We start from the raw sequence: 24,467 nt of genomic DNA on the forward strand, positions 1-24,467 counted from the left end.
AAAAGCTAAGAAATAACTAGTTTCTTTTCAAAAACTAACCTGAGCTGGTAGGCAAACGAGATCTGAGGAGTTACCGCCTAGCATTGTGGGATATAGGGGAGCCTCGAGCTTTGAGCTGAGGATAACCCATCCAGCAAGAATGAAGGCGAGACAGACAACTTAACATGGTTCATTGTTGACAGGTTGAGAATCGGCCTTAAGTCCCTCGTCTTTTTTGGCACCAGAAAGGACCTGGAGTAGATGCCTAATCCGGACTGGTCTGGGGGCACATGCTGGATGGCTTTTTTTTCTAACAGCTTTTCTATTTCCAAAGCCGCGGCCTCCCTTTGAGTGGGTGGAACATCTGGGAGGCACCCTGAATAAGTGGGCTTGTTTATGAAGGGGATTGAATAGCCTCTGGATATTATCTGAAGCACCCAGCGATCTGTCATGATGGACTCCCATTGAGCCAGGTGCCTTGAAAAACGCCCCCGACTGCCTCCAAAGAGGAGCAGTCGGGCAACCCCTCAGGGCTGCTGTGCTGGTCAGTCGGAAAAGGGTTCTTGTGACCCAAAGTTCTTTGGACCTCCTCTGCCTCTGAGCTGGCGTCCACCTTGTCCCCCTCTGCCTCTGGGGGAGAAGGAGTCCTGAGCGTTCCGGGCCTGCTGAGATTTCTGGAACCACATCTTCTTCTGTCCTCGCTGGTTCCTGGAGAAGGACCTTTGAGGAGTAGAGAAGTGGATTCCGATGGCTGACAGCATTTTCCCATCTTTCTCGCTCTGGACCAGCATCTCGCGGACGGACTTCCCGAACGGGGTAGACCCGTCAAAGGGTGCATTCGCGAAGGACGCCTTGAAAGGTTCCTTCCATGGCATGGGAGAGTAGCCACATAGACATATTAGACACTGATTTCAGAGTGGTCATACGAGCCGAGAAAGTCTGTTTATCCTTGGCCAACATGGACTCTGGGGGAGACTCAGCGTACTCTTTAACCAGGTCCCGCTGCAGTCTGATTGCATGGGCCATGTAATTCAGTGCCCTAATAGAGAAGATAGCTGAAACAAACATCCGCTTTCCAATATGGTCAGGCGGATGGACTGAAGAACTGTCCTGAGCTAGTTCCTTTTTGGTGGCCATCACCACCACCATGGCATCTATAGGGGAACCTTTGCTCCGTGAAGCTTTGTCTGCAGCGGGGCTCAGAATCATGTCGGGACTCCTGGGGATCGGCTCTACAGTGTCCGGTTCCTTCCACGCCCTGGTGGTAATCAGGTCAGCCGGGGGGGGGGGGGACACCCAAAAGGTAGATGGGCCTGTTTCGAACTCCTCCAGGAATACAGACTCCTCCGAGGAAGGTTTTTGGTGGACCCCCCCCTTTGGCGGAGCATTTCCATAATGTCTCCGAAGGAGATGTCATCAGGGGGGTGACTTGGGAGAACCTTCTCCTTCCTCCAAATCGGTATCCTCAGTGAGGGACTCAGGGGAGTCCAAGTGCCTCCTTTTGCACAGGTGTTTGTGAGGAATCTCCTCGGGGGGGACTGTCCGAGGGAGGCTCACCAACAGATTCATGTTCCTCCAGGGGAACTGGCTGGGGCATCAACGACACAGGCTGTCCCTGGGACTGGATGATGGAGGACAAACCGAGCTGCGAGGGAGCAGGGGCAGATCCCGAGGAAAGAGTGAGGGGTCTCGATCCTCTAGAGAGAACCCACTCCTCAACACTGAATGCTGATGGGGAACCAGCCTCTCTAAGACAGGTGGCCGGCACCCTCGGATCCGACGAAGGGATCGGTGTCAGAGCCGAAGTGCTCAGATCCGAGTGGACAGTGTGCTCCGACCGCAAAGGAGTCAAAGACACACTCGCCCCCTCGGATCTGATGCCCGGCTCTCAGCTCCAAGAGCTCGGATCCAAAAAGGGATCAGATAAGCTCGAGGGCATGGCCGGCGTCGAGGTAGCAATAACCATCGGTGCTGACTCCCTGACTCCGAGGCTCCTCAGATCTGAAGACTCCGAAACCCGGTAGTGGATCGGAGAAGGCGCTATTGGGGCAAACAGTGGAGCTGATCTCCCCCCCCCCAGAGGGCGGGGGCAGCAGCACTCCCATCTGCAGCTGAGTTTGCAGGAAGCGACGCATCATCTGGTCCATATCTGCCTCCGATAGGCTAAAAGCAACACTCCCATCTGCAGCTGAGTTTGCAGGAAGCGACACATCATCCAGTCCATATCTGCCTCCGAGAGGCTACGAGTAGATCTGGAGGCCACCGAAGCTGGCCGGGAGGTCTGACGCGACGACCTCAAAGATGGCCGGGCCTCCTCCTCCAGCTCCGGAGAGAAGCGTGGGGAACGGAGCCATGGGGAAGGAGGCTTGGTAATCTTTAATGGAGAGGAGAGAACCTTAGCTGGAGGGGCCGAGGGGTCCAATTCGGCCCATTTGTGGCTTCTCTTTCTTTCTTTCTCTCTTTCCCTTCTCTCTCTTCTGTCCTTTTTTACCTCTCGCTCTCCCTGGGATGAGGTGGGGGGGGTGAGTCCCAGACAGGGGAGAACGGCCATATGGTTGGGCAACCACAGCTGAAAGAAGCTGATTCCGCACGTAGAAGACCTGCCAAAATCAGCTTGTTCTTCCTATCTCACAAGGCCCGGGGGTTAAAGACTGCACAGATCTGGCAGCCTGAGGAAAGGTGAGACACCCCCAAGCAAAGAACGCACTGAGTGTGACCATCCGCCGGCGACAACTTATGGCCACACTCAGTACACTTAGAAAAAGTCATTTTCTGGTGTTCAGCCATAACACTAACACTAACACACACACACACACCTAAAGGGAAAAGAAGGGCCTACTAGGGGATAGAGATTTACCAAGGATAAGAAGGGGATAGATTAGTTACGAATAGAACTAATATATAAGAAATACAGAAAATACTACACACACACTGCTAACCACTATCTACCCAAATATTTTAAGAGAATATTTTAAGAAAATTACAAGAATTAGTTACACTTGCCTGGAGCTCGAATAATCCTGTGCTTGGGAAAGCCGCGGCAAACGAGATCTGGGGATTGGAAGGAGGTTGCAGGGTAGTATGGGTAAGGGGGTGGAGCTTGGAGCTTTAGCTTGGTATGCTGCTGGCTCAGATCCGTATTGGATCCATAACCCACAGGTTGCTGATCAAGGCTCGGATCAGTATTGGATCCATAACCCACAGGTTGCTGATCAAATGAAGTTAACTACTTCAGATATATTTGTTTACTGGGGTACTGCACTGATTAGCACTAACAGGCAAAATAGATAATATATTGCAGTGTCAGGTCATTGCCTATACATTTTTGTAGGGGGTGCATTATGCCTCTAACAGTGCAGTTCAGTGTTTTGGACCTATACCTTTTGAGAGGGTGGGGTGCAGTAGGACTTGGCTGTAAGGGACTTAGCCATTTCTGCAGTTATGCTAATGGTTTCTGTGCTAAAGTTACCAATTAATTTATTTGCAAACACAACCTCCCAATCAAATAGACAAACTCCCTCACTCTACCCAGGATTGGTCAGACAGCTTGTATGTGTATAAGTAGTGAGGTAATTAAATGTACTAGAGTAACTCTCCAGTCAACCCTATATCATATTCATGCATTTACATGGGGAACTTCAACTACACCACTATAAACTGGGAATCCTACAGCACCCCAAACTCATAGACCTAAGCATTCCAGCTAGTCCATATGCCCACTATGATTGCAAAGATACTTGACCTAGCCCTCATTAACATGGGTGAAGGTTGAAACCCCCCAACACACAAACAATGTAAAACAATGTAACATCCCCACACATCAGGTCAGACCATGAGGCTGTCTCCTTTGAAATAAAACCTGGGACACTACTCAGATCTGGAGCTTTCTGGAATTATTCCAAGACAAACAACCTACTATTAAGTGACACTCTGGCAAAATGTAATAAAGTAGCCTTCTAGCCTAAGGACAATCACAAGGTATTCTTAATCTATGTCAAAAAACTCAAAGGGAATACACAACAATATGCTAAACTAATTGTAAATTAAGCTACCTATACTGAGCCAGAGGATACAGCAAATCTACTGGCTGATAAAGTCTCCTCCAACTTTATCCTGATTTCCCCCCTTGACACCTCTCAATAAGTAACCCAAAGTATAACTATCATTAGGGAATACATCATCAATGATCTCTAAAGGGACAAAAACACTGCATCAATGGGTCCCAATAACATCCCAAGATATCAGTAAACATGACCTGAAGGTTTTATTTCACTAGAATGATTATTTATCCACAGCCTCCAAATAGACTTTATGCCAAATGAATGTAGGACTGCAGCTGTTATCCCTCTGCACAAGGGCAGGCCATCTACTGACCATAGTAATTACCAACTTACAAGTCTGAGTAGTTTCAGATGTAAAGCCATACAAAGAATTATCATTGATACTATAAACAATGACATTGAAAACCTTTAGACACTGGACCTAACCCAGTTTGATTTAGTAGAGGGCCGGTCATACCTGTTTAACCTGGTGGACTTTAAGTCATAAAAGCAATGGATCAGGGCAGAATGGTGCATATTTATTTATTTAACATTTGTTTACTTGGAAAGTTTGATTTGGAACAGAGCCAATTTTCAGCGGAGGCCTGGGGAGAAATGCTCCAGATGCATGTCTTTGTACTGTGGGAGGAAACCGGAGCACCTGGAGGAACCCCACACGAATGCAGGGAGGAAATGCAGACTCCATACAGAAGGTACCCCAGCTGAGAATCGAACCGGAGAACCTCTTGCTGTGAGGCGACAACACTATGCTGCACCACTGTGCCATCCGATATGGCCTACCAAGGCATTCTACATCATACCCCACTCGAGCATTGTAGACAAGCTCATGAGATTAGGTGTAAACTCCCACATCACCCACTAGACAATCAACTGGCTTACAGATAAGTCCCAAGAAGTCTGCAAAAAGGTCAGTCACTAGCAGAGTCAGCACGTGCCTGGTGCTGAAACACCTCCTTTTGGCATATTCTTCTCTAAAATGAAGTCTACTGTCACTGGCCTCTGAATGACCAAGTTCACAAGCAACTGAAAACTAGACACATTCACAAAATACCCCAAAGACACAGATACTCTCCAAGAAGGCCTGATACAAACTAATAACTGGTGCTAGAGCCATGGCCTAATATCCAATGGCCAGAAATATGTAATGGCAACATTGGACATGACAGCAATTCCAGAAGTGAGCTTTTGTGAATTCAGTATTTAAGTATTGTAAGACTATGGAGCGCATCATCATGGACCTAATTAACAAGGATATAGGGAATCTCCAAACTCTAGAGCCCAAGCAATTTGGTTTTGCGAAAGGTAGATCATGCCTGCTCAACCTTGATGACTTTTTGAGTCAGTCACCAGGCGACGGATGAAGGTAAGGCAGTTCATTCAGCCTACCTCAATCTGGCCAAGGCCTTTGATACCATTCCTCACTCAGGAGATATTGATAAACTCAGAAAACTAGCCATCAACCCCTATATCGTTAGGGGGGTTGCAAATTGACTCACAGATAGAACCCACAGTGCGAAAGTAGCGGACTCCAAGTCAGATTGCCGACCAGTCACGAGTGGAGTCCCACAGGGATCGGTCCTGGATCCTCTCCTGTTTGGCATTTACATCTCAGAAGTCCAGGCCAACACAGAGGGACACTGGCTGACCAAATTTGCAGATGACTGCAAGCTGGGAGCCATTATTAACTCCCCAAGTGATGCAGACATCCTACAGAAAGGCCTCACTGAGACCAATGACTGGTTGACTGGTGTCAAAACCACGTCCTTAAGCTTAATGCCAAAAAAATGTGTTGTCATCCCCTTTGGGAAAAACTCCGTTCCCACTAATTATCACATCGATGGGAGCCCACTGAACACTGAAGGTGTTATAAGATATTTGGGAACACAGGTTGACAGCAACCTCAACTTCGATCACCTCATTGCCACTGTGGTTAGAAAGTCTTTCTATGTGGCACATCTCTATCAAGGGTTTTGCATCCAAGAAGAAAGAGGTAATCATTTCTCTCTACTCTTCCCTCATTAGACCAATCAGAGAGTATAATGCCCCATTTGGCATGTACCTCACTAGACAACTGCAACAGCTGGAGAGGTCACAAAAGTACCTCACGAAGAGGATCCTAGGCCTTAAACACATGTCCTACACTGACAGACTCAAAAAACTCCAGCTATTCTCTGTCTCATATCGTCTACTAAGAGGCGATCTCTGCTTGACTTACAAAGCCATGTCTGACCCAGCTCTGTTAGAAATGCTGCATCTAAAGAAATTCCAATCCCTCCACACCACACGCTCCAGAGACCTCAACTGCATTACCACAATCAACAGAGCATGCTGGAGGGACAGGTTCATAACCCAGAGACTACCCATGCTCTCAAATAGACTTCCCATCCATGTCAAGCAGAGCACCCCACCAGCCCTCTTCAAGTAAAATCTTGATGAGTGGATGGGAAATAGAAAGTTCACCCCGGGAATCACTCCAGTGGCTCTACTTGAGAGAGGCAGTGGAAACTAACAGGTGGCACAATGCTAGGGCACTTCTATGGGCTTGGCTTGTAAAGGCCCCAGGGCCATTTGCCTAGTACACATCTATGAACCTATAATACTGTCATTTAGTACAGCAGGCACTAAAGGTGGATAAGTAATGCATTCTATCCAAACTAAGCAATATTTACCTAATAAACAACTTTACTTTCCTTGTAATAAGTGACATGGGAGCTTTAAGAAACACCAGTGTTGGTATCCTGGAATTAAAAAGGGAAGGTAATAAACATATTTACATAAACACAATAAATAGTAATAAAGTGAATATAAAAAGTGTACACACTCCTGTTAAAATGCCAGTTTTTTTATATAAAAAATGAGACCACAATGCATAATTTCAAAACTTTTCCACCTTTAATGTGACCTATAACCTGTATACAATTCAATTGAAAAACAAACAAATCTGTTAGGGGAAAAAAATCTAAAAAAAAATTAAAAACATGCAATAAGCTGGTTGCACAAGTGTGCACACCCTTAAACTTATACTTTGTTGAAGCACCTTTTGATTTAATTACAGCATTCAGTCTTCTTGGGTAGGAGTCTATCAGCATGGCACATCATGACTTGGCAATATTTGCCCACTCCTCCTTGCAAAAGTGCTCCAAATCTGTCAGATTGCGAGGGCATCTCTTGTACACAGCCCTCTTCAGGTCACCCCACAGATTTTCTATTGGATTTAGGTCTGGGCTCTGGCTGGGCCATTGCAATACTTTAATTTTCTTCTGGCGAAGCCATTCTTTTGTTGATCTGGATGTATGCTTGGGGTCACTGTCATGCTGAAAGGTGAAATTCCTCTTCATCATCAGCTTTCCAGCAGACGCCTGAAGGTTTTAGGCCAAAAGTGACTGGTATTTGGAACTGTTTGTAATTCCCTCCACCTTGATTAAAGCCCCAGTTCCAGCTGAAGAAAAGCAACCGCAAAGCATGATACTGCCACCATCATGCTTCACTGTGGGGATGGTGTTCTTTTGGTGATGCAAAGTGTTGTTTTTGCACCAAACATACCTTTTGAAACTGTGGCCAAAAAGTTCAACATTGGTCTCATCAGACCAGAACACATTTTCCCACATGTTGTTGGGAGACTTGATGTATTGTTTTACAAATTTTAGCTGGGCCTGGATGTTTTTCTGTGTAAGAAAAGGCTTCCGTCTTGCAACCCTACCCCACAGCCCAGACATAAGGAGAATACAGGAGATTGTTGTCGCATGTAGTACACAACCAGTACTTACCAGAAATTCCTGCAGCTCCTTCAGTGTTGCTGTAGATCTCTTGGCAGCTTCCCTGACCAGTTTTCGTCTTGTCTTTTCATCACTTTTGGAGAGACATCCAGTTCTTTGCAACGTCACTGTTGCCCCATATTTTCCCTACTTTTTGATGACTGTCTTCACTGTGTTCCATGGTATATCCAATACTGTTGAAATTTTTTGTACCCTTCTCCTGACTGATACCTTTCAACAATGAGATCCCTTTTATGACTTGTAAGATCCCTGCGAACCATGGCTTTTGCTACAGCAGGCAACTGAGCAAATGTCAAGAAAATCCTAGTGGGGCAGCTGAACTTTATTTGGGGTTAATCAGTCTCTTTAATTGATGGCAGGTGTGTACCCAAGAAGACTGAGTGCTGTTTGTTTGTCAAAAGGTGCTTCAACAAAGTATTAGTTTAAGGTTGTGCACGCTTATGTAAACAGCTTATTGTACGTTTTTTATTTTTTATATTTTTCCCCCAAACAGATTTGTTTTTCAAATGAATTGTACAGGTTATAGGTCACATTAAAGGTGGGAAAAGGTTTGAAATGATTTATTGTAGTCTCATTTTTCTATATCACAAAAACCTGGCATTTTAACAAGGGCATGTACACTTTTTATATCCACTGTATGTGGAATGGATTTTTAGAGAGGAATGTAAAACTGAAGTGACTGGAATAAGAAACAAAACAGTGAAGGCAAGTTGCATACTGAGTTACAATGTGTGAAAAATAAATGGGAGATGATGCATTAACAATGATTTACAGGTTTAAGAAAATGACTGCAGACAACTTGGATAAATCCTCCAGCTGCAAGAGACAAATTACAGGGAGCAAATATAGACAACAGTACAATATTTTTATTTCCAAGACAGCGGCACACACAGACGCACCACGTCTATGCTCCCCTTCTCGGTGCTTATTTTTTGGTTTATGTTCATATGTATTTTCTTTATTGTTAAGTTGAGTCAGGCTGATCTTAAGTATTGTTGGCAAGATCTCTTGAAAATCGGATTTCAGAGCAATCAAGCTGTTACAAGTGAATTCTTACACTCATATGACATACCACAGGCAATAGCAAGGACACCAGGTTCTCCAGACTGTTGTCAGCCCAAGCAAGAGACGAAGGTGGAGAAGACACAGGAAGCAAAGAGGGGTTGTCGGTCTGGCCTACTTGCAAACCACCTCTTCCAAGCATATTTCTTACTAATGCCAGATTTATCACAAACAAAATGGATGAATTACATCTACAGATTTCTGAGTATAAACTTATAAGAGACTGTTTCATTTTATTATTTACAGAGATGTGGAGACACTGAAGTACACCAGAGGCAGCCATCGAGCTGTCAGGCTGCACAGTGTTTTGGTGGAGTGAGCACCAAAGGCTCTGTAAGAGCAGAGGTGGGGGCTTTGTATCTACGTGCATAACAGCTGGTGTACCAACATGAAGATCATAGTTATTGCTCTCCTGATTTGGAGTATATGATAATCAAATGCAGGCCCTTTTATTTACCTGGGAGTTTACTGCAGTTATAGTTGCAGCTTTTACATTCCCAAGTAAAATCTGAAGCCTGGTTCCGCGTATTTAAATTTAAAAAACTCCCCCTGAACTTTTTAAAGGGTGATTTCTCCTGGCAAAGAATTCTAAAATTAAACCTCAAATTCAACTTAAAAAAATTGGAAAAACTTTTTGGGATGGATGGGTAAACCTGCTGAATCTACCCTTTTTTTGATCTTTTTTTTTATTCCAAAACCAAAATTTCCCCCTAAAAAGGGCCTTACCACCTGTAAATCCCTAGGTTTGCATTGCTTCTGACTTAATTTTTTAAAAGAAAAGGGGACTTTTTGGGTTGTTTTTAAGGGTTCCCAAAAAAACCCCTTGTTTGTTACCGGGCCATTTGTCACAAAGCAATTTTTAATCACTCTAAAAATTAAAGAAATCAAAACTCCTTAGACTTGTTCCCCATTGGCCTTTTCAAAAAAAAGGGAATCCCAATACTACTAGAGCCAAAGGCATTGCAATTTGGTAGGGGGAATTTGGGAAATCTTACAAGACAACGCCTCAGACACAGCCCTTCCCCCCAAACAAAACCAACAATGGGGATGAAACCATACCCCCAAAATGGAGGCTAATTTTAATGGGCGGCGTCCAGTCAAAAAGGAAACCACACCCTTTACATTCCGGGAAAATAGTTTGGAAAACAAACCAAAAAAAACCCCTACGGAGGCCAAATTTCTGAAAGAAGCAGCCCGAGCAAAAAACCAAAAACATCAAGTAAAAATTTTTTGTCAAACCATTCCAATCACGCCTAACTAACAACACACCTGATACATTTAAGGGACTCTAGCCAGGCACAAGGTACAGTTGAACAGGAAAATTAAAGGCAGTTTCCGCCCTTGGATCACAAAGCTCAGGCAAAAGGCAAGAAATATCTCATCTTCCATCTGTTTTCCCCCTTTGGAGAACGGACAAATGAAGCTTTTGAGACTTTTATTTTTAAAACGGGATGACCCGGGCTTAAAGTCCCTTTAAATTTCCCAAAAATCCCCAATTAAAGACTTTTGATAAATTTCAAAATGGTTAAATTGGGCCCACCCCCTTTCCATCCTGTACCGGGATAAAAGCTGGCAGCCCCGATTTTTATAAGGCTTGCCTCACCCTTTCCATATTAAAAGGTTTTGTACCCATGTGCCTTTTTAGGAGGATAAAAACAAAACCTCCATAGGTTACGAAAAAACTAAAAATGCTCTACGCCAAAACAAACCTCAAGATCAGCTGAAATCTCCCCCCAAAACATCGATACTGTGGGAAAGCCGGGTTAAAGGGTTCTAGAGACCCAGTCCGGGATACCTCTCTTTGTTTTAAACCCAAAGGAGAACCACAAAAAGGGATTTAAATTTTCCTCGGGAAAAACCCAACCTCGGGGGGCACGGTCCATGTTTTATATGTGCAAAAACTGTGGGTAAATGCCCCATTTTTACCGACAGCCAACCCCCCCAAAACAAACCCCTGGCCCCGAAAATAGGGGAAAAGGGGTCTTTAAAACTTTATTTGGGCCCTTTAAACAAAAACCAAACGGGGAAAGACCTTCCCAAAACCCCTCCCCCAAAAGGTTCTGATTTTCCAAAGGTAGGCCAATTTTAACCACCCCAAAAGAGAAAAATTTTTCCGACTTCCCCAAAAGGGAAATGCTAAAACCAAAGTGTTCAACGGGAAACAGCCCAATAAATTCTAAGGGTTTTTACATCCCCCATTTTTTAAAACCAGTGAAAAATTCCAAAGCAAAATTTTTTTCGATTCACCGTTTTTTTTTTTAATCGCAAAGGAACCCCTTAGGATTCTAAATTTCGATTGTGAATACAATAAAAATTTTACAAGAAAATTTCCCAAGGGCCCAACTCCTGTCTTTTTTCAGAACATTTTTTTTTAGCTTTTCCCTTTTCCCCAAATTCCAAAAGGGATCTGTTGGGAAAAAAATTTTTAAAATTTAAATGAAAAAAAATTTTAAGGATAAGGTAATAAAAAAAACTTTTTTTATGTTTAAACCGTTATTTAAAATTTTTGTTTTCTCGGGAATCCCAAAATAGGGGAAGGTTTCCCAGCAATTTTCCAAAAGGAATATTTTAAATTTTTGCGCAAAAACTAGATCCCAAAAAAAGACGCCCCTTTTAGAAACAGACAAGGAACGGGAATGCGCTCTCTTGATTTCAAAAGAGCACAAACATAAATTACTTTCCATTTTGCTATAAGGGGATTTTTTAAAGATGGAAAAGGGCAAAATCCAAAAAAAAGGTGAAAACTGGAATTTATAAAAAAAGGGGGAAAACCCCAACCCCGGCCCCTTTTGGATCCCTTTCACCAAAAGGGGACACCCCAAAAGGGGGGGCTCCAAAAAAAAAAAAAAAAAAAAAAAAAAAAAAAAAAAAAAAAAAAAAAAAAAAAAAAAAAAAAAAAAAAAAAAAAAAAAAAAAAAAAAAAAAAAAAAAAAAAAAAAAAAAAAAAAAAAAAAAAAAAAAAAAAAAACCCCCCCCCCCCCCCCCCCCCCCCCCCCCCCCCCCCCCCCCCCCCCCCCCCCCCCCCCCCCCCCCCCCCCCCCCCCCCCCCCCCCCCCCCCCCCCCCCCCCCCCCCCCCCCCCCCCCCCCCTAAAAAAACCAACCCCCGGCGCCCCGCGGGGCCCCCCACCAAAAAAAATTTAAAAAAAAGGGAAATCACTGTGAGCTCCCAAAAGGGAAGGCACTCAAAAAAAGGACTCAAAAACGTTAAGCCAGCTTAGAAAAATTGCAAACATTTAAGGATAATCAAAAGGCCTTTATTTATTTGGCCCGGGTGGGCCCCCAATTTTGCCATTTTTCTTTCAGTAAATTACCCAAGAAATAACTTTGTTTACTTTTATTGAAAATTCTCCAACCAAATTCATAAGGTTCCCCCTTGATTCTCAGATTTCGGTAAGGGCCCCCCTTCCCAAAGAAAAACCTTTTTTTTAAGGGAAAGGGGGCCCGGCTCTCCAAATAAATCCAAAAAAGGCTAAAAAACTCTTTTAATTTTCCCTTTACTACAAAGGTCCCCAAAGATCGTAAGCAAAGGGCCCCTCTCACAAATTCCCTAACGACCTGGAAAACCCCTAAGCCTGACAGCTGTTAAACAAAATATCGGGTTTTTTTTTAAGATTTTGGGGCCAAAGGAACCCGGGATAATTTGGGGGTTTTTTCCAAAAAGGGTTTAAAGGGTTTAATTTTTTAAAATTTTCGGGCCAGAAAGGGAGGGGCCAAAACCCACCCCCCTGAGAAGCCCGTAAAAACCCCCCGGCATTATGTGTTTACAGCTTAAATAAAACAAACACTAAATTTTCCCAAACTTTCAAGAAGAAAAGGTTTGTTTTGGGGGGGAAGTAGATTAAACCCTTACAATGGCTCCCAAAAGGTACCTGGAAACCCTTTTGGAAAAAAACAGGACGGAACACGGTGGGGTTCCCCTTTTTGAACTAAAGGGAAAAAATTTAACTCCCACCGCACAAGCTTCCAAAAGGCCTCATAACTGGTGCGAGCCATCCTCGGCTAATGCCAAAGATGCTCCCCTTTCAAACCCACTTAACTAGGGGGTTTCCCTTAAGTACGAAATTTGGGAGGGACCCAATTTGTAGAATTTCTTTGCAACCTGCCAAAGGGTTGGGAATTTTAAAGGGCCCCCCTTTTCTAAGGGGTTACACTAATGGGAAGGTATGTCCATTTTCCCTCTTGGCCCAAATTATTTAAATCCCCCTTTTGGGAGTAAACCAACACTCGGGAATGGAAAACCCAAAATACCTCCCAAGAGGACCAGGGCCAAAAAATTTGCCATTGGGGCCGGTTAAAAAACGGGGCTCCAATTGGACCCCCTTGCTCAGGGCAAATGTCCTGGGTGGCCTTTTTAAGGAATTAATGGCATTTTAATCAGAAATCCAAATCCATCGCCCCCGGGAAGATTGAACTCGAACTGAAAAATGGACTCTGAGGACAGATTTTTACCGAGGCCCCCCAAAATTCCCAGTCCGGTTGGGAGCCCAAAAAAATCTCTAAGGGAATCTTGTGGGAATGGGGGGTTTAGATTTACCCCTATATTCTTGTCCCTGTTGACGGGAAGTAAATCCCTAAAAGGATGAAAAAAAAAGGGTGGAAACCAAACCACTGGTATTTTAAAAACCCAGGCGTTGTTATGCCAGCCAAGGTTGGGTTGAAAGAAACACCCCCAGTCCTTCCAAAACCTGGGGGCCCTTTCCGGTTTCGGAGCCTTTTGGAGCCCCGAAAATTTTCTTTTCTTTTCACCTTTTTGGAAGAAAACCCCCTTTCCCGGGGTTTTCCCTTTTTCCTAAATTTTTGGGTTTTTTCATTTTCCCCTTTTCCCTGGGAAAAGGTATTTACGGATCCTTCCAAAGATCCTTTTTTGTAAACCTTCAAAGGTTTTTTTTAAACAGGCCCAAAGTAAAAAATCAAATTGGGAGTAACTTAGGGGGTTTAAAAGGGCTCAAGAGGCCAGGTGTGTACCCAAGAAGACTGAGTGCTGTTTGTTTGTCAAAAAGTGCTTCAACAAAGTATTAGTTTAAGGGTGTGCACACTTATGTAAACAGCTTATTGTACGCTTTTTATTTTTTATATTTTTTCCCCAAACAGATTTGTTTTTCAAATGAATTGTACAGGTTATAGGTCACATTAAAGGTGGGAAAAGGTTTGAAATGATTTATTGTAGTCTCATTTTTCTATATCACAAAAACCTGGCATTTTAACAAGGGCATGTACACTTTTTATATCCACTGTATGTGGATTGGATTTTTAGAGAGGAATGTAAAACTGAAGTGACTGGAATAAGAAACAAAACAGTGAAGGGGGGCTGCATACCGAGTTACAATGTGTGAAAAATAAATGGGAGAAGACGCATTAACAATGATTTACAGGTTTAAGAAAATGACTGCAGACAACTTGGATAAATCCTCCAGCTGCAAGAGACAAATTACAGGGAGCAAATACAGACAACAGTACAATATTTTTATTTCCAAGACAGCGGCACACACAGACGCACCACCTCTATGCTCCCCTTCTCGGTGCTTATTTTTTGGTTTATGTTCATATGTATTTTCTTTATTGTTAAGTTGAGTCAGGCTGATCTTAAGTATTGTTGGCAAGATCTCTTGAAAATCGGATTTCAGAGCAATCAAGCTGTTACAAGTGAATTCTTACACTCATATGACATACCACAGGCAATAGCAAGGACACTAGGTTCTCCAGACTGTTGTCAGCCCAAGCAAGAGACGAAGGTGGAGAAGACACAGGAAGCAAAAGAGGGGCTGTCGGTCTGGCCTACTTGCAAACCACCTCTTCCAAGCATATTTCTTACTAATGCCAGATTTATCACAAACAAAATGGATGAATTACATCTACAGATTTCTGAGTATAAACTTATAAGAGACTGTTTCATTTTATTATTTACAGAGATGTGGAGACACTCGAGTACACCAGAGGCAGCCATCGAGCTGTCAGGCTGCACAGTGTTTTGGTGGGTGAGCACCAAAGGCTCTGGTAAGAGCAGAGGTGGGGGCTTTGTATCTACGTGCATAACAGCTGGTGTACCAACATGAAGATCATAGTTATTGCTCTCCTGATTTGGAGTATATGATAATCAAATGCAGGCCCTTTTATTTACCTCGGGAGTTTACTGCAGTTATAGTTGCAGCTTTTTACATTCCACCAGATACTAATGCTAGCACAGCTCTAGGTTACCTGCTTGTCCATATTAATTTGCAACAAAACATCCATCCTGAAGCTGTTCATATCACAGCTGGTGATTTCAATCACATGGACTTAAAGACAGTTCTCCCCAAATATCAACACATCAAATGTGCAACTATGGAGAAAAATACATTGGACAAGGACTATTCAAATATCAAGGATGGCTATAGGGCAAAACTGCTACCTCATCTAGGCCAGTCGGACCATTTATCTATACTCTTGACTCGATCATACACTCCCGTTAGGACAAAAGGCCAGATTACCACAAAGACTGTTAAAATACGGCCTTAAGGTGCATTCTCGCAGCTAGAGGATTGCTTTGAAAGAACTAACTGGGACATTTTTGAGGATCTGGAAGCGTACACATCAATGGTACTCTGCTACATAAAAACCTGTGTTGACAATGCCACTGTGAGCAAGCACATTCATGCATACTCTAATCAGAAGTCCTGGATGATGAAGGAGGTCAGATCTCTTCATAAGCATTAGAATACAGCCATTAGGTCTGGCAAAAGAGCCCTTTATAGCATGGCTAGAGCCAATCTAAAGAGAGCCATCAGACTAAAGTGGCATATAAAAGGAAGATAGGGCATGACTTCACCAACAAGGACCCACAACAACTATGGCAAGGTCTTCAGCATATCACAAACCATAAAACCAGTAACCATATGGCTGTTGACACTGATACCTCAATGGCAGAGGAACTTAATTATTAATAAGGCCACAGCAGTCTCACGTCATCTATATCAATGTCCTACAGCCACACCTTTACAGTACAAGAGCATGTAAGGTGTGTGCACAAAGCAGTTAATTGAAGAAAGGCTGCTGGGCCTGACGGAGTGCCAGGATGGTTGCTGAAAGAATGTGCGGACCAGCTCTGTGGAGTCTTTACAAAGATCTTCAACCTGTCACTGTCTAAGTCTACTATTCCATCTTGTCTGAAATCTACTACAATCATTCTACTGCCAAAGAAACCTGTCATCAGCAGTCTCAAGGACTACCACCCAGTGGCACTTACTCCAGTCGTTATGAAGTGTTTCGAACAATTGGTTCTGAGATACATCAAGGACAGACTTCCAGTCATCTGTGATACACACCAGTATGCTTACACAGCAAAGAGGTCTAAGAAGATTCCATCTCCACTGCCTTACATACTGTATTTTGCCATCTTGAGAAGCAGGGGAGCTATGTGAGGATGCTTTTTGTAGACTTTAGTTCAGCTTTTAATACTGTTATCTCAGATAGACTGGTCACTAAACTCGCTGGCCTAGGATTTCAAAACCTACCTGCCTTAGATTAAAGACTTTTTGACTAACCATATTCAGATGGTTAAATTAGGCCCATACCTCTCCTCCACTCTCATGCTAAACACCGGCATCCCACAAGTCTGTGTGCTCAGCCCCCTTATGTATACTCTTTATATCCAGGACCGTGTCCCCTCTCATTCTACTAATACCATAATTGAGTTTGTGGATGGCACACCAGTGATTAGACTTATTTCAGGAGGAGATAAGATGACATTCAAAGACTGACATTATGGTGTACTGAAAACAAACTTGCCCTGAGCTCTGCCAAAACAAAATAACTCATAATAGACTTCCAGAGGCATAACGCAGATCACAACCCAATATACATCAATGGAAACTGTGTGGAAAGTGTTCCTGCCTTCATGTTTCTAGATGTACATGTGGCAGAAGCTCTCTCTTTGTCCATAAACACCACAAAGGCAATTAAGAAGGCACAGCAAACACTGCATTTCCTGAGGATCCTCGGGATAAACAACCTGCAGGAGAGGCTACTGGTGTCTTTTTACCACTGTTTTATTTAAAGTGTGCTGACATACTGCATTTCTACGTGGTATGCCAACAGCTTGGCGGCAGACAGCAATGCCTTCAAAGGATCATTAACTCTGCCCAGAAAATTATTGGCTGCACACTGCCCTCTTTGGAGGAATTCTTTAGCTCTTGCTGCCTCAGCAGGGCAGCCAACATCTTGAAAGAGCCTTCCCACCCTGGACATCACCTGTTTGAGCTGCTGCCTTCTGGCAGACGGTTCAGGTCCACTCCAACACAGACAAACAGACTTAAGAACAATTTCTATTCCAGAGCGTTACAAGAACTGAATAATGCTAAATACTCACATTAGTGACTTCAATCTGCACAGACAATAGTCATTTTGTGCTACAAGGTGTAGGTTTACAATCTTTTGCACCTTATTTTATTCTTTTCATGTGCAATATACCCAAGTGCAATAACTTAGTTGTTTTTACTGTATTGCATTCTACTGTATTCTTTTATTTACTCATGTTCATTATATGTGAATGCACCTTAGGATTGCTACAGATTTCGCTGTACTTGTGCAATGACAATGAAGGAATCTTATCTTTAAGAGGAAATTGGCCCAAGGCCATACATCTCAAATGTCTCTGATTTTGCAGAATGCTGATGATTTTTTTTTTTATCTTGCTTTTGACCTGTCCCTCATAACTTCTCAGGTACTCAATGGTGATAACTGTTAAGCACGATAATGTGACAATTTACACTTGCATTACTATTGCTTAGAAAATGCACATTGATGCAAAAAGTCTTATTTTAAGTGCATGATAGCGCTACATAAAAACAAACTTATTTTTTACTGCCTTGTGACACAGTTATTTAAGAATTTTGCTTTCTCAGGAATCCCTGAAAAATGGAGTTGGAAGGTCTTCCAGACAATGGTTTACCAATTAGTAGGTAATATGGATTAAAATTTGCAGACAGAAAGAGGCTATGATGCAGCAAAAATGAGCGACCCACTGTTAGTAGGTAGACAGTACAAGGCAACAGGACATGAACTTTGTCTCTGCTGTGAGCTATCAAATCAGAGCAGCAAACAGCTCAAATTATCTTTGCCACTTTGACAGATATGAAGGGGAGGTGTTTTTGGGGAGGGAAGATGAGATTAAGGACTACAACTCAGGCATAACAAAAGAGTGAAAACTGGCAACTTTATAAAGAAAAAAGTAACAGGCACTGAGAACACTGTTCTGTGTGATTATCCCTATTTGTCATTTAAGTCATCATTGAAAAGCAAGAAATAAGAAGTTATGTACTCACCATAACCATAACGTTCCATGTGAGTTGTTCCATCTCGCCTTCATTCTTCACTGATGGATTCGGAGCCGATCCCTCGGCTCTGACACGGCCGTTAGGAAGCTCAGGCTAAGATTGCTGCTGCCATCAAACCCAGTACTTTTAAGACCTCTGCTGCTGGAGCTCTGTCTTTTGACACCAGTGAGCTGACATGTTGGCGAAGAAGTGAGACCCTCTCAAAAGGTAGACGTAGAGTGGTGGTTGAAGTGTCTAACTCTGCCCCGATAAAGACGATATGCTGAGATAGCGACAAGGCAGACTTTTCTAAGTTGACAGTAATGCCTAAGTGGTTGCAGAGTGGATTCTCTTGTCCGAATCAGTTGATGCCTGGTTGTGGACGTAAGGAGCCAATCATCTAGGTATGGAAACACCTGGAATCCTAGACGCCTCAAGTGAGCCATGACCACTGCCATACATTTGAACACTCTGGGGGCTGTAGTGAGACCAAAGGGCAGGGCTCGGAATTGATAGCGATTGTCTCTCAGCCGGAAACGCAGATGATCTCTAGATGGCCTGGCCATCTTTATGTGGTAGTACGCATCCTTGAGATCGATTGAGCACATCCAATTGTCTTTCCCTAAAAAGGGAAGTATGGACTGAAGCGTGACCAACTGGAACTTCTCTTTCTTGACAAATTGGTTGAGTCTGCTGAGGTCCAAAATGGGTCTCCAGTCCTGTTTTCTTTGGAACCAAAAAGAATCTTCAGTAAGTTCCGAATCCTGTTTGGTCTGCTGGAACTGGCTGGATGGCTTTTTTCTAGCAACTTGTGGACCTCTATAGTTGCTTGTTCCCTGTGACTGGGTGGAACGTCCGAAATTCTCCTGATGGAAGTGGGAGGAGAGAAGAACGGTAAGAAATACCCTCTGGAAATGATACTTTGTACCCATCTGTCTTTTGTTATGTCCAGCCAGGCTTCTGGGTGCAAAGATAAGCGACCCCCTACTGCCTCCAGAGCAGGACAGTTGGGCCTCCGCTCAGGAGCGCTGGTAGGTCCGACCAGAGAAATTATCTCTGTCACCCTGCTGTTGCGAACCCCTCTGCCATGAGGTCAACCCCCTCCTCTGCCCCTAGAGGGGGTTTTCACCATGTGTGTCCTGAAAGGCTTCTTGGGCTTTCCGGAACCACATCTTCCCTCCCCTTTGGCCCTTGGGATAAGGCCGAGTAGGGGTGGAAAAACGGACTCCTATGGCAGACAGAGTCTTTCCCTCTTGCTCACACCTGGTCAAGGTTTCCTTTACTTTAGGCCCAAAGAGAGATGGGCCGTCAAATTGGGTATTCACAAATGAAGACTTGAAAGGCTCCACGAAGGAACAGAGGCGCATCCAGGAGTGTCTACGAAGGGCAACTCCTGTACCTGCCGCCCTACTCATGCCATCAGCTGCATACGATATGAGATGCATGGATGAGTTTACAATTGAATTTAGGATAGCAAGCTGGGTGGCAACTTTGTTGGAAGCACCTGCAGCTACCGTACCCTGAAGAACATCTCCTAACTCCTTAAGGAGATCTCTCTGCAGTCTGGTAAAATGGGTCAAATAGTTCAGTGATCTAAGTGTGAAAGTCGCTGAACTAAACATGCGTTTCCCATATCTATCCATAATCCTAGACTTTCTGTTAGGAGGATGGATAGACGGGGACGTCTCAGACATTTCCTTTTTGGTGGCTGCTGCTGCCACCACCACCATAGCATCAACAGGGACTCCCTTGATCAAAAAGGACTTATCTACGGGGGCAGAAATGAACTTGTTAGGCCTCCTAGGGACAGGTTCCATAGATTCTGGTGACTCCCACGCCCTAAGAGAGACCAGGTCCATAAGCTCATCATAGGGTGGAGACACCCAAGAGGTGGAAGATTGAGAACCGAAAGCCTTCAGGAGAACTGACTCATCCTCAGTAGGGTTTTTGGAATGCCAATCACCCCTCTGTTTAAGGATCTCAAGTATCTCTGCAAAGGAGATATCCTCAGAGGGGGATCGGGGGGACCCTTCTGACTCATCTAAGTCAGTGTCAGATGTCAGACTCCTGTGGGGAGTCCAGATGCCTACTCTTGCACACTCTTTCTGGGAACCTCCTCAGCGGGAATGTCCGGGGAAGTCTCAGAAGTGCAGGGAGCGCCCAGTGGGACTACCTGAGGCTCAGGGTCTCTACGCTTGAAGCCGATGGAAACAGAAGCAGACACAGGCACCTTAGGGGAAGAGGAGACCAATCCTGACGTCGAGGAAGTCTTAGGAGAAAATACTCGCCTCATGGCTTCAGAGGCATCACGGCTCCGATGGGAAAGGGTCGAAGGACCCGAAGGAACCTCAAGCCCCTCCTGCACCAAGGCCGTGGGCTCCGAGCCCAAGGTAGGAGCCGAGCTCATTCAAGCCGAAGCCCCGAGAGGAAGTGTCATTACCAAGTCGGTGCGACTACCCTCCCTGGACCCGACAGGAGAATGTCAGCTCCTAGAGTCCCCGGTCGGTGCCGAGGACATCAGAGCAGATGAAACCGACAACTGTGGTACAGGTGTCAGCTCCAAGGGCTCTTCGATTATCAGGTCAGCCTCCTCCGGCTCCGAAAGCCCAGTACGACTCGGAGGAGGAGCAGTCAATTCCGGGGTAATGGTCTTCGGTTCCGATGCTAGGGTCGGAGCCAACAGCAATTTAGCTAGGCCTGGTGCCCTTAACAGCTTCTGTACCAGTCGGTCCATGTCCAGATCAGAAAGACTAACAGAGGACCTAGACAAGTGCACCGACGGTGCAGATTGGAGAATAGGAGATGATGGCAACTCTGATACTGGCTCCAGAACAGTGGACCGGATTCAAGAAAAAGGGACACTCGGCTCCAAGAACTATGGAGCCGATGACCCAGCATCCTCACTTTTCTTATATTTTTTTGTGGCTTTTGAGTCTCCTGAGGATTGGTAAGAACGAGAGGACTTACTGGCCCCATTCAGGTTACTCAACGCCTCGACAAAAGGGTGTTTTAGTAAACCCCTGTCCACCAATTTCCTCTTCCTTTCTAATGTAACCCTGGAAGAAAAGGAGTGACATATGCTGCATAACTCTTGCAACTGAAGAGCTCCTAGACAGTAAACACACTGCACATGAGTATCAGTAACGGACATCTTTTGTCCGCAGTCTGAGCATTTTTTGAACCCAGACTTTGGATGCTTTTGTTTTTCCTCAGACATGTCCAATAACCAAAACCACTATCCACAATAACAAAGCCAAAGGCTAGTAGTGATAGGAACACAACCACCAATAAACACTGAAACAATGGCCCAAAAGAAAAGGGGGGCAAAAATTAGCTAAATAGTATTAAGCACTCAAACTAATACTAAAACTCTAATCTAACTACCAATACACACTACTGCTAGAAGTAGGCCAACACGAGGCCACTATGAAAAACACACCAAATATAGTATTAACAGGGAAGGGGGCTATAAAAACTATCCTAATAAGTGAACTATAAGTATATTTATTTCTAATAGAAGAAAAGACAGAAAACTTCCGATTTTTTGAATAATCTATGAAGATTTAGGCTCGAGCAAGCTGGAACCACCGAGATCCGTGCCGCGGCAAACTAGATCAGAGGTAATTCCAGCAGTGCATTATGGGATAAGGGGCTGGGTCTTGAGCGACTGATAAACCTTGACCTTGCCAACGGCCGTGTCAGAGCCGAGGGATCAGCTCCGAACCCATCAGTGAAGAATGAACGGCGAGATTGAACAACTTCACATTTTGGTAATTAAACCTGACTGACTAAAAGCAAGCAGGGTATTAAAGGGGACACATGTAAAGTCAGTGCATTGACAGGAACTTAAGGGCTATGATGTACTATTTTAAACCAAAGCATTGCAGTGTGAGATACCTAGAAGCAGACAAAAAAAAAACAAGATGCCAGACTTTTGGATTTCCTTTTTTTATATATATTTTTAAATTTTTTAAATTTCAGAGTCTGCCCACATGTTGTCTGGCTTTCGAGAAGTTCTTTACTGTGGTCTTTTTCATTTCGGGTGGGGGCGGGATGAGGACCTCCAGCGAGATTAGTTTGTGATCAGATCTCACCAGTGAGGGGTATACTTCCGGCGTTGAACATTGTGCTCCCATGTTCGTGATGATGAGATCAAGTATGTTTTCTCCTCTTGTGGGGATGGTGACTAGTTGTTCCATGGCATTTGAGTTTATGAATTCCAGGAACTTTTGGGCTAGTGTGTTTGGGCTTGAGTAGTGTTCCCAGTCTATATTAGGGTAGTTGAAGTCACCTAGTATGATGGTGTTCGGAGATACATTTATCCCCTCCAGTGTTTTCAGGAAGGCCATATGAGGTTCCTGAGTTTGCGAGGGTGGCCTGTAACATGCTACAAATTGCAGAGCAGTCTTGCCTATGGTTAATTGCACCTGGATGGTTTCCGATGCATCGTGCGATGCCACCAATCTTGAGGTGTGGGTGTCCTTGATGAATATGGATACCCCTCCTCCTTTCTTGGTATTGTCCGGGTTTTGGGGCCGGAACGCATGATATGAGGTAAAACCTGATAGTGCTGGGGTGCTCTCAGGAGACTTGAACCAGGTTTCTGTCACAGCACAGACATCGATGTTCTCCATACTGAGAAGGGCCTCGAGTGCGTGCATCTTGAGGTTGAGACTTCTGGCATTGAGCAGCATTACCCTTAGTTTTTTTTCTTTGTTTTGTTCTAGGGTGGTAGGTTTAGAATTTGAGCCTTGATTTGATACCACTACTGGAGCTGAATTTTTTCAATGCTACTTTGCTTGTGGCTTGTGGTTCCCTTGTTGCCACTTTTCAGCTAATGAAGTGATTTGTTTCTACAAAACATTAACTGATTTTAAACTTTGTGTGATAAAATGTGGTTTTAGGATTGGACTTTTGTTTTGGCAACACATCATGAGCCAGAATCAGTCACTCTAGTTTTGAGTTTGTTTTGGCTCTAGATACTTTGTCTTATTCTGAGCTTTTGAAGTGGTATGTTTATTTTTTACAATAACTTAAAACATTTTTGAATCCTTGGGCGCCAACCTTTGTTTCTAGATTTAGGGTAGTATTCATAGTTGTTACACAAGTGTGCAGTAGGCATGTGCAGGCACTTTGCAATTCAAAGGCATTAGCTGAGCTTATATGCAACAGTTATAAACTTACTAAAAACTTTATAAGCAAGTGAGTAGATGATGAGCTCTAAATGAGAAATGTGCACAAAGATGTGACTTAACTATGTAAATGCAGTTTTCTTCCTGCCTTTTGTGATTCGGAGTTGTGTTTTGGTGTGCAAGTGCTGTGTGCACACTTGTGTAATAAAAAGAGAATCTGTGCCTTTTTTCAGTCAGTTTGCAGTTTGCCAAGATGTTTAGTTATGCTGTAAGCCTTACTGAATCCCACTATGAGCTGCTCGTCTCTGCCACACCACAACCTGTTGTGCTGAATAGCATTCATCAACCTAAGAGGAAATACAGGGAGAAAACAACCCACTTGAACTTTGCAGAACAAGAATTACTTATTAAGATTTGGAGTGGACAGGCAAAACATAAGGATTTGGGGGAACTTATGCAGCCCACCAACTGGAAGTGAGGAAGGTGCAGCCTTCCTATTCCTGTGGATACCAAGGTATGTAAAGCCCTAACTATATTTGCCATGGACACCTTTTGGAGTCAGACCGGGAACACAATTGCTATTTGACAGGCTTCTGCCTCAAGGGATTACTGCAGGTCCTTGATATACTTTAAGCACACTGAGATGAGCATATCTATTTCCATATGTCATCACAGGACTTAGCCAGTACCACTCATACCTTCTATTAAATGGCATGTTTTTCTGAGATACTTGGTGCAATACATTGCATTCATGTGGCTAAAAGGGCCCTATCTGGTCCATGGAGTGTAAGGTACATAATAGAAAGGGTCACCATTCCATCAACTGCGAGGTTGTATGTGGCTGCAGTATCAACACATCAGCTCAGCAACCTCACATGATACCTATGTAGCACAAACAAATTCACTGTGCTGAAATTCACTGTGCTGTCAATTCCTGCGTTGGTCATTTAATTGGTAAGTCTAGGCAATTATAAGTTTGCTACCCAAAGTTCTTTATCTACATATGGTGATAGACAGCAACGATTAAATCACCCATTCCTTATGTGTCCCACCCATTTACGTTTGCCAAGTGATGCAGGCTACCCTCTTGAATTGTGCATAATTAACCTGCAGAGGAGTGCTTTAACACTGCCCTGTCCTAGACATGTATAATCAGTGAGCAAATA

General features: G+C 43.9%; 1 protein-coding gene across 2 annotated transcripts in view; it reads right to left on the reverse strand.

Annotated features, from left to right (window-relative positions):
• The window catches only part of B3GLCT (beta 3-glucosyltransferase), a 1,903,418-nt gene that overhangs the window by 1,102,690 nt on the left and 776,261 nt on the right, over positions 1-24,467 (reverse strand). The gene's annotated exons all lie outside the window — the stretch shown is intronic.

Source organism: Protopterus annectens, chromosome 5.part1, assembly GCF_019279795.1.
Source record: "Protopterus annectens isolate FY-2018-M chromosome 5.part1, PAN1.0, whole genome shotgun sequence".
NCBI lineage: Eukaryota > Metazoa > Chordata > Ceratodontiformes > Protopteridae > Protopterus > Protopterus annectens.